Genomic DNA, 14,745 nt, shown 5'->3' on the forward strand with positions numbered 1-14,745 from the left:
CATGAATGACATTGTGGTGAATGGTTGAAGGCAGGTGCTAATGGTGTTTTTTAAATTATTTTTTAAATTACAGGTCTTTCTGCCGTCGCGGCTCCATGTGAGTGTGGTTCTTTCTAGTTCCTTAATTACAGGCTAATGAAATCCATGGTTGCCAACGCTTGCTAACTATTTGGGAACACTGGGGGCGCAATATCCATGGTTGAAGATGGACTTGAAGAACGTTTCCTCTTTTTTTTTTTTTAATTTGAGAAGTCCACCCCAGCATATTTGAGGTGAAAGAGCAGTGAAAGAGTAAAAAAAAACCCAGATACTAGGCTTTGAGTTGTCAGTATTGCGATGACCTTGGTTTGTCCTCACATTGGGTTGCAGTTTCATAATCTGAAAAATGGAGGAGCTATGACTATGACGTTATGTCCAAGGCGGGTTTCACCTTTGAAATCCTGTGAACCAGTGATTTTCTAGAATACTGTGGATGGGTTGGGGAGTAAGGATGTGCAGCCCAAAGAATAGAGACAAGTCCATGCAAGAATGCTTGTTACAAGTCAACTTCTTACAAAGGGCATATGTCCTTTTGATAAACAGTTATGTTTAAAGTTAAAGAAATACAGTTCATGGTAGAAAAAATGCCATTGGTGCTGTTTGGGTCTGAATATTAACTTGAGCCAAAGGTGTCCCTGAAAATAGGTCTGCATAATTAAGGCATGTAAGTGTGCCAAACTCCCTATTCCCAAAACTTCCAGAAAGAGACCATGTGTAATTTTAAGCCTGGTTGGCACCAACTTCCTTTCTCAGTTCACATTGCCACAGCCCCAGTTTCAACAAGTGGGCATGCGTATGTTTTACACACAAGTGTGCACCTAGCATGTGCCAGACCCTGTGCTCCATGTTGTTACATTGGCAACAGGGTAAGGCATTGAGCCGGCTGATTCCCTAACTCTCTCTCTGAGTCCATCATCAGTGGACTTTCCAGAAGCCGCTATTTCCAAAGCATCCCTTTGAACTTATTTGTAAGAGCAGTTGCCACAGCCGCTACCAACTTCCACTTCTGTCCTCTTGGTCAGAAAAAAAATTCACTGCTATGTTAGAATAGGTAGGTCTAGCAATACATCTTTCTTATCAATTTAGTTTTTTTGTACCTTCAACTAAACCTTTAATTAAAATAGGAATGTAAGTGTATACAGCTTTTTGAAAAATCTAAAATGATAACAACTGTGCTGTATTTAAACAATGATATAAATTAGGAGTAGAATGAAAGTTTTGTGGAGCTATATGGTAGGCACCCCAGTAAAAACCCACTTTGAGAGCCCTGGGCTTCTCTTTGCATCTGCTCCTTGGTAAGGTGATTTTTCACTCTTTCATCAGCGCTTCAAAATTAATTGAAACTTCTAGGCCTTAAATATATGGCTGACTCAAGAAACTTGATTTTAATGCAGAAATTTGAATTCAGGGAGCAAATGCTATTTTTGCAATGTATGAATGTAATTAGCTTTCTATTTAAATATAAATCTTAATTTTTATTTAGAAATTAACATTTTATTATGAAATATACACAGAGAACAATGCACAACACAAAAATGCACAGCTTACTGATTTATCACAAAGTGAATATCTGTGTGGCCCCACCCACACTGAAACAGTCCCAACAGACATGACAACTAAATGCAACCTGTATTCTTAGATAAGATCCTAAACCAAAAAGCCAGAGAAATTGTTGGGACAGTTAGCAAAATTTGAATGGGGTCTTTAAATTAGACATTAGTTTGCACCAATGTTGATTTCCTGATTGTGGAGAGCTATAGAGGAGGATGTCCTTGTTTGGGGGGCAAACACACTAGAGTGTTTAGGGGAAATGAGACATCATATCTGCAGCTCTCTCTCAAAAGGTTGAGAAAAGTAATATCAATAATGGGAATAGGTAGACAGCAGTGGAACAAACAGTAAAATATTAATAATTGGGGAATATCTGGGTGAAGGGGTATAGGAGTTCTTTGCACTGTTCCAGCAATTTTTCTTTAAGTTTGAAATTATTTCAAAATAATTATTAAAAAAAACTACTGCAGGTGGGTTAAGGACTTAAATGTGCAAAACAGAGCTTTAAAATACTGAGTGAAATATATAGATCGATATTCCTAAATCTTAAGTAAGCATAAAAAGCATGAACTGGAAAAAAATTGATAAATTTGACCATAATAAATGAAAAACGTTTATTCATAAAGTAATAAAACTTAAAGAAAATGAAAGAGCTAATTACAAACTGTCTCAAAAAATCAGTATCAGGAACTACAGAACCCCTCAAACCAATTTTTTTTAAAGTGCGTGCACCTGTGTACACACACACACACACACACACACACACACACACCCTGAAATAAAAATGGCAAAAAGGCATGAAGAGGCATTTCACAAAAGAGAAAGCATGTATGATTTATTCCAGGAATCCAAGCAAATCTGGCTTAACATTCAGAACTCAGTGTCTCCATATCCTTCATGTCCTGGAGGGTTTTAAAGATTACAGGCTTTTCATTTTTGGATGACCTCACCCTGGTCCACCTAAATGTTCTCCCATGACTAAACTCACACCATGCCATCATCAAGGGACTACTTCAGAAATGAAATTGTGTTCTTTTAGATGCTCTTGTTAGGAGTAGCACCAGGTTGACCTGTTTCATCACTGGTGATGTTAAACTGGATTACCTGATCATGTTGGTGGTGTCTATGAGGTTTCTCTTCCTTAAAGCCATCATTTCCCCCTTTGCAACTGATCAGTATTTTGTGGGGAATTATTCTGAGATTTCACCGATTTCCTCCTAGTCCTTATAATGCTTCAGCAAAGTGACCTTGGCATTCACTCATGTCTGAATCAACCACTTTTATGGTAGTTGCCAAATGGTGATTCTCTATTTTTCATATTTCTTCTAAATTTGTTATTTGGCATTCTACTGTAAGGAAAAGCTAGCTTTCTTGTCCTCCCTCCTTCCCTCCCTCCCTCTGTTTCTCTCTCTCTCTCTCTCTCTCCCTTTCTCCCTTTCTCTCTTTCTTTCTTTCTCCCTCCCTCCTCCTCCCTCCCTCCATTTGTTTATATCAATATGAACTCATGGGTTCCAATTTTATTTTATGGGCTATAATCCTTTATCATTATTTTAATGCTCAGGTTGTCTTCTTTTTAGCCAATGACAGCCCCTTTGAGTTGATTTTTGTGTTCTTTCAGTGTATCCTGATCATTCATTGAGAATTCTTATTTTCTGACACAGAAGATATTCTGGGCTCATCTTGTCCTGACCCATCCCTTGAATCAGTCATTTCTCCAAAAGCTTTGCTTCCTCTTAGTTTCAAAATCTGGATCTAGGTCCCGGTTAGTGCTCATGGCTGCTAGTATGTCATTGCTTCTAGGTCCTCTCAGAAGACAGAGGTGGGAAGTGTGTGTGTGTGTGTGTGTGTGTGTGTGTGTGTGTGTGTATAAGCATGTGTAGATATATATGTATGTAAGTATGTGTACATATATATGTATGTGCATGACACCTATACACATGTACACATACATACACACATACATACCCACACATGAATATATCTCTATTTTTATATCTGTAGAGTCTGTATAAATAAGTTCTAAAACTGACTATACTGAAACTTCCAATATTGGTCCAATAACTCAAGAGACTTTATAGCCTTTCCCCCTTTCTGTATGTGTAAACATACCTACTGAGAATCTTGACTCCCATTATCCTCAGCATATTATTTAGTTGCTCAAACAATTTACTTACTTGTTCAGTGTAACCAAACTTTAACCACACTGGCTGTCTCCCTTCCCCGGGTACCTGTGTCCTTGTGGCTCCCTACTGCTCTTCACTGTTCCCCCTTCTCAGCTGCAAGGCCGGTCAGTACATGCCTGTGCCCCGACTTCCACAGCCCCCCAGATCAACATCCTTGTCCTCTGAACCCTGGGCCTGCAACTCCTATGGCTCCTCTGCTCCCTCTTATTGCTTCATGCTCTTGGCCACTGTGTGAGTCCTCCGTGCTGGGAAGGGAAGGGGAAGTGGGAAAGGAGAGAACATGGGAGGAAAAGGAAAGGAAGATGGGCTGGGTTCATGTTATATGTAGCTTGAGGAAGGGATCCAACTCCAACGTTTTCCATGTTGTGATTCATCCCTTCCCACCTCACCCCAGCTTCACTTAATGACTAGCCCCTCCTTCTCTCAGTGAAATTATAAATGGTCTCTGAGTTCCACACATGGTAGGATCTGGCTCTGTAGTCTTCCACTGGTCAACATGTTTGTCCCCTGGGTCGGCACCACACTATTTAATTACTATTCCTTTATAATAAGCTCTGATATTGGATAGAGCAAGCATTCTTTTTCTGCCCTTCTTTATCAAAAGTATCCTGGTTATTCATGACTGTTTTAGAGCATTTTATTAAGTGGATACTTGTTTAGAATTATAATTCTTTTTGGTGAACTGAATATTTTTATTACTAGGTAATAGCTGTCCTCTCCATACCTAATCATGTTTTTTCTTAGTCTCTTTTATATGATATTAATATAATTAGGCCAGATTTTTTTTTAATATTTGATGTCTGATGTATCTTGTTTTTTTCATGTTTACATTTAATCTCAGCCTGTTTTTATCCTTTAGCTGTATCTCTTGTAAGTGACATATAAATATATTTCTAAAGCCCAATTTGACAATATTTATCTACCTTTTAACTGGTGTATTTAATCCACTTACATTAATGATAATTATTGACATATTTAGACTTGTTCTTAGTATCTTTATATTTCAGTTTATTTTGTTTTCAAGTTATATTTCTTTTAAATTATTTCATTAATATTTTGAATTGATATACATATATTCTCCTAAATAAAAGAAGACATTTAGTCCATTCTCCTATTCATTGCTTTCCTCCTACTCCTGACACTATCATATTGATATTATATAGGCTTTAAAGAATGCTGGGAATTTTTTGAAATACTTTTATACTCACAAGAAGTTGCAAAAATAGTACAGAGAGCTCTAGTTCTCACATACCCATCACCCAGCTTCCTCTAACGGTGACATCTTATATTGTATAATCATAGTACATGATCGAAACCAGGGTATTCATTGACATGATACAATTAGCTAGACTAAAGATCTTACTCAGATTTTATCAATGTTTTTGTATGCTTTGTAGGCCCATTCATCTGATTTAGCAAGGAAATATTAAAAAATGTGTATATGCACATATCTATAAATATTTTGCTGTATAACCATGTGTGTCTGTAGTAAATCAAACATGAGTTCATTCTAATGTCTCCAACTCGAATCCATTACCATATGGATCATTCTAGGCTCCTTCTCTTGCTTCTCTGTAATCTCCCACTTCAACAGTAATAAATCCAACTCCCACCATCTGCCATCTATTTTCTTAATTGTTCAGTTCTAGTATACATGTATGGTGGTTTCAGAATTGTTAACCTATTCTCCCATGGGAAGCAACTTTATCACCCCAAGTGCAATGCTTATATACAGCTTCTTTTGCTTTTAGTCTTACAGAATCCATTCAGTTAAAAGTTACTTAAGTCAGCACCATTTTCTCCCTACTCTCTTCAGTGAGGTTGTTTTATAGATTTGTAATACAATTAGACTCTTTTGTCAATTCTTCATGCCATCCTGGATTCCTCAACCTCCTAAATGATATGTAAAAATCTGTACACATTAAGGTTTACTCTTTGTACTGTAAAGTTCTATGTGTTTTGACAAATGCAAATTGAAACTGACTGACTTTTGTACAGCTTTAGAATCCTTGAGAAAAGAAAACAGTAAGCTCTTCTTAACCAACTCTTAACTCAAGACATGCTGTGAAAGCCTGAGAGTCCCCACGGCAGCATTTAACGCATTTAAAGTGCTGCCCCATGCAAATGTAATGTGAATCACATATGTAATGTTCCATATTCTAATAGTCACAAATTAAAATACAAAAAGAGGTGAAATTAATTTTCGATAATGTATTTCATTTAACCCAATTATATCCAAAATATTATAATTTCAACTGATAATAAATATAAAAACTTATTAATAAGCTACTTTATATTTTTGTACTAAGTTTTCAAAATTCAGTATGCATTTTATACTTCTAGGATAACTTAGTTTGTAATAGCTACATTTCAAGCCCTCATTAGACACATTTGGCTAGTGGCTCCCATGTTGGGTAGTTTAATATTTAAAGAGACCCTTATATTCAGCAGCCTTATTTCAGAAGGGGACCCAGGATTTTACTTTTCGGGGTATCAGAGCTAGCAGACTGAGTGCATAGGCTTGACCAGTCTCCTATGTGAAATTTAGGACGTTGATAGAGAAAGAGTGGTACCCTGACACCTTAGATGAGACATTTGGGTGGATGAGCCTGATAATATTTAACCTGAAGTTACCCTGAACCCACTGGGTTAGTAGAAGCATCTCCCTTCCTCATGCAGGAAGTGAGCAGCCTCCTCAAACACCTCATCCAAGACAGGTGTATTGTGCTCGACCTTGAGACCTGCCTTGCCTCATTGTCTTCAGAATAATAATCTAGGGTCAATGTGCAGCACAGCCTTATTGAGGAATATAGCTTTTGCTCTAGAACAAAGAATGCACACACCCAAGGAACTACCCCGGGAGAATGTATAACAGCATAAACTACCAGTACATAGGTGGAAGTGGATCTTGAAAGTGGTGGATGAGAGAAGGAGGAACATAAAGCTGGTGAGGGGTAAATTTACCACCATAAGATTCCAATGGTGGGATTTAAGGTCCTAGCAAGGAGTCCTAGAGCTGGTGCTGAGAAGCTTGCACACTTGCAAATGCACTTTCGATATAAACTGTGTTTTCTATACATATTTCAGATATTTTTCCATATCTATTGTTTTCTTTTTAAACTTTGTCTATGTCTTCTGCTATAAGGAAGTTAAAAAAATTATAAGTACTTAAATTTGTCCATATCTTCACATTTGGCTTCTGGATTTTGCACTGTTTATAAATGACTTCCCCACCAAAGCTTGTAAAATGATTAATTATTTTAGCGTTGAGAATGAATTTGTATCTGATAGGACAACTAATAACATAATAAGCTATGGTTACATAGGACCTCTTTTTCCTGCCATTCACGTATTCAAAAGTTAAGAATTACCATTTCGGTTCTTCTTTCTAAAGTTGATCTGATTCCATTGATGACATAGACATCTTTCTCTTTTTGCTACTTGGCATTTTGGTGACTCATATATTCAATATGTCCTAATAAAAACCTAATGGCTATATTACACTTCTCTCCATCTTTGCTTGACCTCTGTATGTTTTCCCCAATGATTCTTATCAACATTGACCAAAGAAGACGACAGAGCATGCTCAGTCTGGGTAGAGGCCACATAGAGGCAGAATTTTATTTTGGGATCCACTCCAGGAACACATTGTACCTAAAAATGGGGACAGTCTGAGCATATTTTCATATTCTAATGCCTTAATTTTAGTGTCCTTGGAATCTTTGATGCTGTGTTGAGAGTGACTTTATCCGGAATGTATGTGTGTTGTTTCTCCAAGTTGGTTGGGGCAAAACCAGCCTGAGTCCACTTTTAAGTTAACTGTGGGTGAGGGTTTCTGGATGTCACAGAGTGTGGATTCTGACTGCAAGATTGCTTGTGGTCTGGCTTGAGTACTTAAATTCTCTGGGGATAGTATTTTCTCTCCCATCCAACCTTCCTTGTATTGAAGAAACAAGTATATGCCTACATTATACAAAATTATAATCAACACATTTCAGTGATCAAAGAGAAATCTAGCATTCATGTTGCTGAAATAAGCATGTGTTCACAGGGCATATTCTCCTCAGTAGATAATGGATGTGCCAGTGGGCCTGGCTTCAGTGATCATGCTCTTTAGACATGAAATATGGTTGAGCTCATGGTACAATCTTTTAATTAAAAGAAAGCATTACTCTCATAAAGTAAATATTCACTAAATGAGAGTTATCTATTTTTACATATTTGGAATAAGACTTTTTTTTAAAAAAAAAAGCATTTGGAATAAGATTTACAGAAAAAATACCAAGGCGACTGAGTGGATTCTTAAACTCAGATCTAAATATCTCCTCAGACATCTCCTCCCCAACACTACATGTGGAGTGCTGAAAGTATGCTCAGTTACTTTTATATATATTTAGAATTAGAGACAGGCTCTCTTTTTGCTCTCTTTTTCAATTAATTGTTTGCAAAGATTTCTAAAATATTCAGGAAACACTGAATTATGAAACTTTAAGCTGCTACTATAGTTTTTCAGTTTTGCTTTATTTTTATGGCGTCTGTCTGGTGCACCATGTCCTGTGCTGTTTTTCAGGTGGGTAGTTGGTGTTTAACTTTGTAAATCATCACTATGGCTAGCTCAGCACCTCACACCATCTCACTGCAGGCTGCCGAGGCCACACCATGCAGGCAGCCCCCTCATTTGTAAAGATGAAAGCCTGAGGTTTCAACATTCATCTTTCCTGGTTATTTTACCTGCATGGCCTTATTAGCTGTTTTGTGTGTTGGGGGAAGGATGACTTATATTTGGCAGCTCTTCCTTATTTATTTCAATGGAATATGGTTTCCTTCCATCATTTTCTTTTATACCTAGGAAAAGATTTAAAAGTGGTATTTATAAAGTGGCTCTTTGTCACCAGAGAGTGAAACCTTTACCTGCCCATCAGGATCCTGTGTTCACAAAGGAAATAGCCGCCTCATCTCCCAACAGAGCCTGCTGGGTGTCATGTTTCCTGGCCTTAAAGCATTCTATGATTTTAAAAATAAGTTTAACTGATTCATCTGTTTGAAGTGTCATTTTATCAGATATATGTTTTTTCTAACTATAATTTTGAAAAATGTGATTATGTTTCAAGAACATATGCTGCTCAAATACTGAGACAGGCCAGGCTGGCCACAAATGCCATCAATTATTTTGTGAAGACACAGGGAAGTGAGTTTGGCTGGTAGCAGGGCAGCTGCCACATGAGTGTCCTGTCTCCCATCTCCATCCTAGTGTGAGGCAGGGCTCCAGGACAATTTAATGAAATTTTTTTGGATAGACTTCCTTTCCGTTTGTGGGTATAAAGAGGCTCCTGGTAATAAACTTTTGGAAGTCAATCTGTCTAGTCCTGGAAAAACAGTAAATCTAACCTCACCAATTACAACCAGTAAATTCCTGATCATCATGAATCATTTATTAACACAGAATGGAAATGATCACACTCCAGGTCACAGCTTGGAGTCAGACAGACCGGCGCGGGATTTGAGTTTTGGCTTCATCCCTAAACTTATTGGCTGTACAAACACAGACCAATTATTTACTTCTCTAGTCTTCAGTTTCCTTATTTCTAAAACAGGTATAAAGATATTTACCATATGGGAGTTGTTGAGAAGAGAAAGTGTGGTGTTGTATTTAGAAAGCTCACTGTAGGGCATGGAATTGGGAAGAGAGTAAACCTGTCTTCTAGGTTTCGGTTTTCAGACCACAGAGGGTTCTCACACACCTCACTCAGGGACCATTAGTGCAACACTTTTGTTCTCTCTGCCACTCAGTTCCTTCCTAGTTCCTTGGAGCCTGTTTGTTTGTTTTGTTTTTTGTTTTCTTAAGTCACCTCTCCCAAGCAAATCAGGTCACTGTGCTATTGGTCAGTTCTTATGCTGGGTGATAATCCTTTTTTGTGTTTCCAGGGGCCTCTGAGGTTGGCCTGCAGTCCACATCTAAACAACTTGCTATGTACGTGAACTTGGAATCCACTCTGCAGCCTGCTTCTTTCTCTCTCTTTCCTTTTAGAGACAGGTGGGTGTGGTACATTGGTCCCAAAAATCTAAATTTGGACTGGGAAGTGGGAGGCCCACTTATGCCTGAAGATGAAGCTATCTTTTCTATTGCAGTTTCTGTCAGAGGTTTGCTATGAGGTGCTGAGTGTTTGTTTAGATTGATGATCTTTCCTGTTTCCCATCATTTTTGTGTCGATGTGTATACCATTTTCAGGACCTGGGGCAAAGGGAGGGATGAGCAGCACCGCGAACCGCTGGTGCACAGCACACAGTCACTGCTCAGTGTGTGTGTGTGTGTGTGTGTGTGTGTAACAGGTAACCCTGGGTGAGCCTGAACCCTGAGGTTTTTTGAGGGAGAGTTGAATAAAGAATCTAAATGAGCTTGAAGCAATCAAATCTGGATCGGGGGGTTGATGAGACACTATTTCAAAACGAGTAACTCAGATACCGAGAAACAGACTGACGTTAAACTATTGTGAACTATGGTGTGATCATCTTGTTGCGGTATGGGCTGAACTGTGTCCCTCTAAAAAGATATGTTGAAGTCCTAACCCCAGTACCTCAAAAGGAGACCTTAATTGGAAATACGGTCCTTACAGAGGTAATCGAGTTAAAATGAGATCATCAGAGGAGACCCTAATGTAATATTACCCGTGTCCTTATAAGAAGGGGAAATTTGGACACTGAGACAGACAGGAAGACAGGGAAGGTGATTTGAAGATGGCTGATAATGACGGAGTCAGGAAAAATAAAACCTGTCACAGAGACAAGAAGTGGGAAGAAGCTTACATGTGTGAGGGTCTAAAGGAGCCTAGCCAGTGAAAGCGGAAGACAGTGAAGGGAACAGGGCTACAAGAAGAGTTTGGACAGAAGCAGGGGTCAGATCAGGCAGGACCTTGCAGTCTACCTTAAGGAGATTGGATTTTATTCTAAAACCCTGTTAAAGGGCTGGCCGAGTGGCGCGTAGGTTAGGAGTGGGTTTGGGACGCCAGCTCTGAGCAGCAGGGCCCTGGTTCAGATCCCACATTGAGGGCCAGTGACGCTGCGCCCTCTACAGCTAAGATGGTGAACAACAGCTCAACCTGAAGCTGGGCTGTCCTGAGTCCCTGGCATAGGCTGCAGTGGGGCTGGCCTGCAGTGGGCGTGTGCTTTTGTGAGCTGCCTTGAGCTGCCCGTAAGAGGCTGTCCAATGGCCGGCAAGCAACTGCCGGGTTGGGGGGGCGGGGAGGAGCGCAATGATAATGCCAACATAGGCCAGTGAAGCGGCATCCTCCACAACTAGACTGAAGAACAAAAGGACAGCAAATTGTCTGTTCCCCTTCCCTGATTCCCCAACGCTGTTTCCTTCCCCCAATTCCCCAATAAAATCTTTAAAAAAAATAAAATAAAATAAAGAATAAAACCCTGTTAAAGGGTTTCAAAGGACAGTGTCACATGAGGGTAGAGGCATGATCTGATCTGGTCAGGACACAGCAATGAATAGCTCTGTGGTATATGGATTGAGTGGGGCTGGGGGAGGCAGGGAGTCCATACAAGAAACTTTTGAGGGGGCAGGCAAGAAAGGATGTTGGATAAATACGCAAAGAAGTGAATAGATTCCTGTGACATTAAGAGACAGAATCAACAGGACTGATTTGGATTGACTGATTTCTAATATAGGTTTTGGTCTACAGATACAAAATGAATTTTTAGGGACTTGCACATAGCTTAACTCAGCCCATCAGTTTCACTTTTCTGAATTCAGTAGTATCCACTGAAGATCTTGAGTCCAATGCCTTTTACTAGACAAATGATGGCCCACAGGCCACATTTTACCTAAGATAAATTTTGTGTGTTCTCCATAGTCATATAAAAATCTAGGTTCCTTGTTGCTCTTGCACAGTCAGGACAGCTGGTGACAACGGGGCCTGCAACCTTGCTTAGCCCAGTGAGCTGGAGTTGAATGACAGCATCCCCTCTAGACAGATTGTTGTTAGTTTGCAATGGTGTTTTGTTCTACATCTAATGTAATTCCCTTCTTTAACTTTACCTACCTGGCCTCTGTGGAGCTCGAGTGTGTTCCTATGCCTGATTACGATAAACAGAATGGCCTGCTTTGTGTGGCCCTCTGCATATTTCTCTTATGAGCTTGTGTGGCAGAGGGTGGGTCCTTGAGTATTTGGGATTCAGATTAAATGTCTTTCTCTCCAGAGACTTTATAAACTTGAACCAGGAGGAACATGACAAATTCACACGTGGTCTGAGCGAATACTACATAAAAGTTCAAGTGTGAAATTCAATTTAGTCCTTTTACCTGGAACTATCTGGAATCAGTCATGGCTGCCTTTCAAATAACTACCATGTGGACAGTAGCTTATGCACATCATATTTTGTTTAAGAAAATGGGCAAATGTATAATACATTTGGGGGGACATTTTCACAAACTGAATGAAATACTAAAAAACTTGTATTCAGCTCTGGTTCAAATAAATTAATCTTTGTAGATATGGTATTTCCTAGTATTGTTGGAAAGACAAGGCATTTCGGTCATTATAAGTGCCTTAGAAAATTGATTTAGGTATGTTCCCCGTGAACTTATCTCTAAATTATGAAACCACGAGACACTGTAAATTCATAAAACTTTGGTATGGGAACAATGTTTTCTTACCAAAGGCTTCCCAAAGTCTAATATTTATTGCTTTAGATATATGACTAACGTAAAGCGAAATAATCTCATACCCAGTCTTTCAGAAACATACTGGCTGCTTGTCTAAGTGACGTTTAATTCACAGGCAAACAGCTGAAAGAAAATTCTTGCTTCTGTTTATGAAGAAGTAACTACCACTTCTAGAATAGTTAGAGAAAGGAAATCGCTGTTTTTACTTACATGTTCTCCTAACAACAGTAAAATATTTATTAGCAGCAAAATAAAAGGACAGATACTCTTTAGACTCCTAGAACTTTATGGAGCTTTAACTCCCTGTACCCTTTGGTCTAATTGTTTGGTATTTTGTCACATAACAGGATAAAATGTACCAAAAACTTGCGACAGATTGTTCCTAGTTATAATCTGCTTTGAATTAAGTCTGAAGTTGAGGTGACATTTATAGTTCCCATTAACTGATGGTGATGATGGCATTTTAATGGAAAAGTAGAAGGGTAGTTTTATTAATTTATGTATTTCATTCCGGGTTTAGAGTAGAACTCCTCAATAATGTTGTTGTTGGAAAATGGGATCTGCCTTGTTGGAGTCCCTTATGTTTCTTAAGGAATTAAGTGGAGAGAAGGCAGGGATGACACGATTTTGCCAGCAGTCTATCCAAGTTTCTGTCATTCTGTGGAATCTAATGAGTTGTTGATGATGCCTCTTAGCCAGACCTTGATCATAAGGAAACGTCTTTCCTTTCTTCCTTTAATAAAGCTTAAGCTTTATTATATTAAATATAGCACAGATGAATAAATAAATACCAGCTATCAGAAAAACTGGTGGTATCTTAGAAATAATTCTTTAAAAAAAAAGTCGTGAAATTGGGTGACCAAGAAACAATTTGATATGGTGCTGAGCAGTCAGTGGAAGTGCCACCTCCGGGTTAGGCAGGTGAGAGACCATCTTGTTCTCACTGGCACAAAGTCAATGTTAACTAGACATTTCAATCAAAAGACTTACTTTGGATCACCATAGGTTTCCTTCCCTGCCTGTGACCTTCCTGTCTGAGTCCAGGCATTCCATACTCTACTGGTCTTTTCCAACCTTTGCCACCCCATGTGCACCCTGGAGGCCAAAGAGATGATTTTGCAAAGTGCTCCCTTCTGCCAGAAATCTGCTCAGGTCCCACCTGAGCTGCAAAGGCAGTTGTTGCCACCTGGATTACCTGCTGTCTTAAGTTCTGCATCATGTTGAACTTAACCGCACAAGAGATATCATCCATTTTTCTTGGACCCTGCCCAGTGGTCAGAGAATAGCATTTGAAATTCTTTACTCAAGCCCACTAGTGTAATATTGGAGCAGCAGATTGGGGGTGGAGGCAGGAAATGGTGGTGACAATTTTTCTTTTTCACAGCTGAAGACAAATAGTGTTTACCTCTACTTGGCCCTGTAGGTGTACTGGTAAGTGACGTTTGGGGATGTTGGGGAAGCCTGCTAAATGAGTCTCTAGTTCCCTCTACTCTCTATTAATAAAAAATAGAAATGTTTGCCTGCTTGTCTGAAAGTATGGACATTACGCTATTGCCCCACTATTGAGTATTTGCTCAAAGGTCATTACAAAATAATTGAAAAATGGGTGCACCTCCCCTGGTCTAGAGGAATAAGATTGTTCAAACAACATGCATTTATTATGCTCCTCCTCCTCCTCTTCTTCATTGTTTTGTGGTGTCTCTCATACTGCCCAGCATTGCTAGAGATATAAAAGAATGATGTTTTATTTTTTCCACTTGATGGTATTAAAGATTGATGTTTTCCTTTTTTTTTACTCTTTGTGAACACTAGAAAAAAAAAGACAACTAACGTGATATCGAATGTAATTTAGTTCTTATCAGGTGACATAGGCTGTTTAATTTAGAAATGAGAGGAAGTTCACTTAAGGCCCATGTAGTTGGAAAGACTTTTTCTCCTTTCTCTTGCCACTCACTGGACAAGATGCTCGTCCTCTGGGCCCACTGATATTCTGAGCCCATCTCATCCCTTTACTTGCCAGATTTTATAATGATTATAACAAGGGTGATTGAAATCCCAGTGTGCTCAACACAAACACAATCCTGGTTTATGTCTGTTATTACAGAATAATTATTAATAATTCCACCATTTGCTCCCCAAAGTGTCCCAATATAGATTATAAATATAATTATAACTCAAATATAAACTGAGAACCGCATAACCCAGGCTTTTTTATGCTGTTGCATTCAAATAAGTGATCCAGTAACTAAATAAGCAATCTGGTAGAGCTAAAAGTAATTAAAAATGTTTCTTGTGTCTTAA

This window comes from Hipposideros armiger, unplaced genomic scaffold (assembly GCF_001890085.2).
Source record: "Hipposideros armiger isolate ML-2016 unplaced genomic scaffold, ASM189008v1 scaffold_607, whole genome shotgun sequence".
Lineage (NCBI taxonomy): Eukaryota > Metazoa > Chordata > Mammalia > Chiroptera > Hipposideridae > Hipposideros > Hipposideros armiger.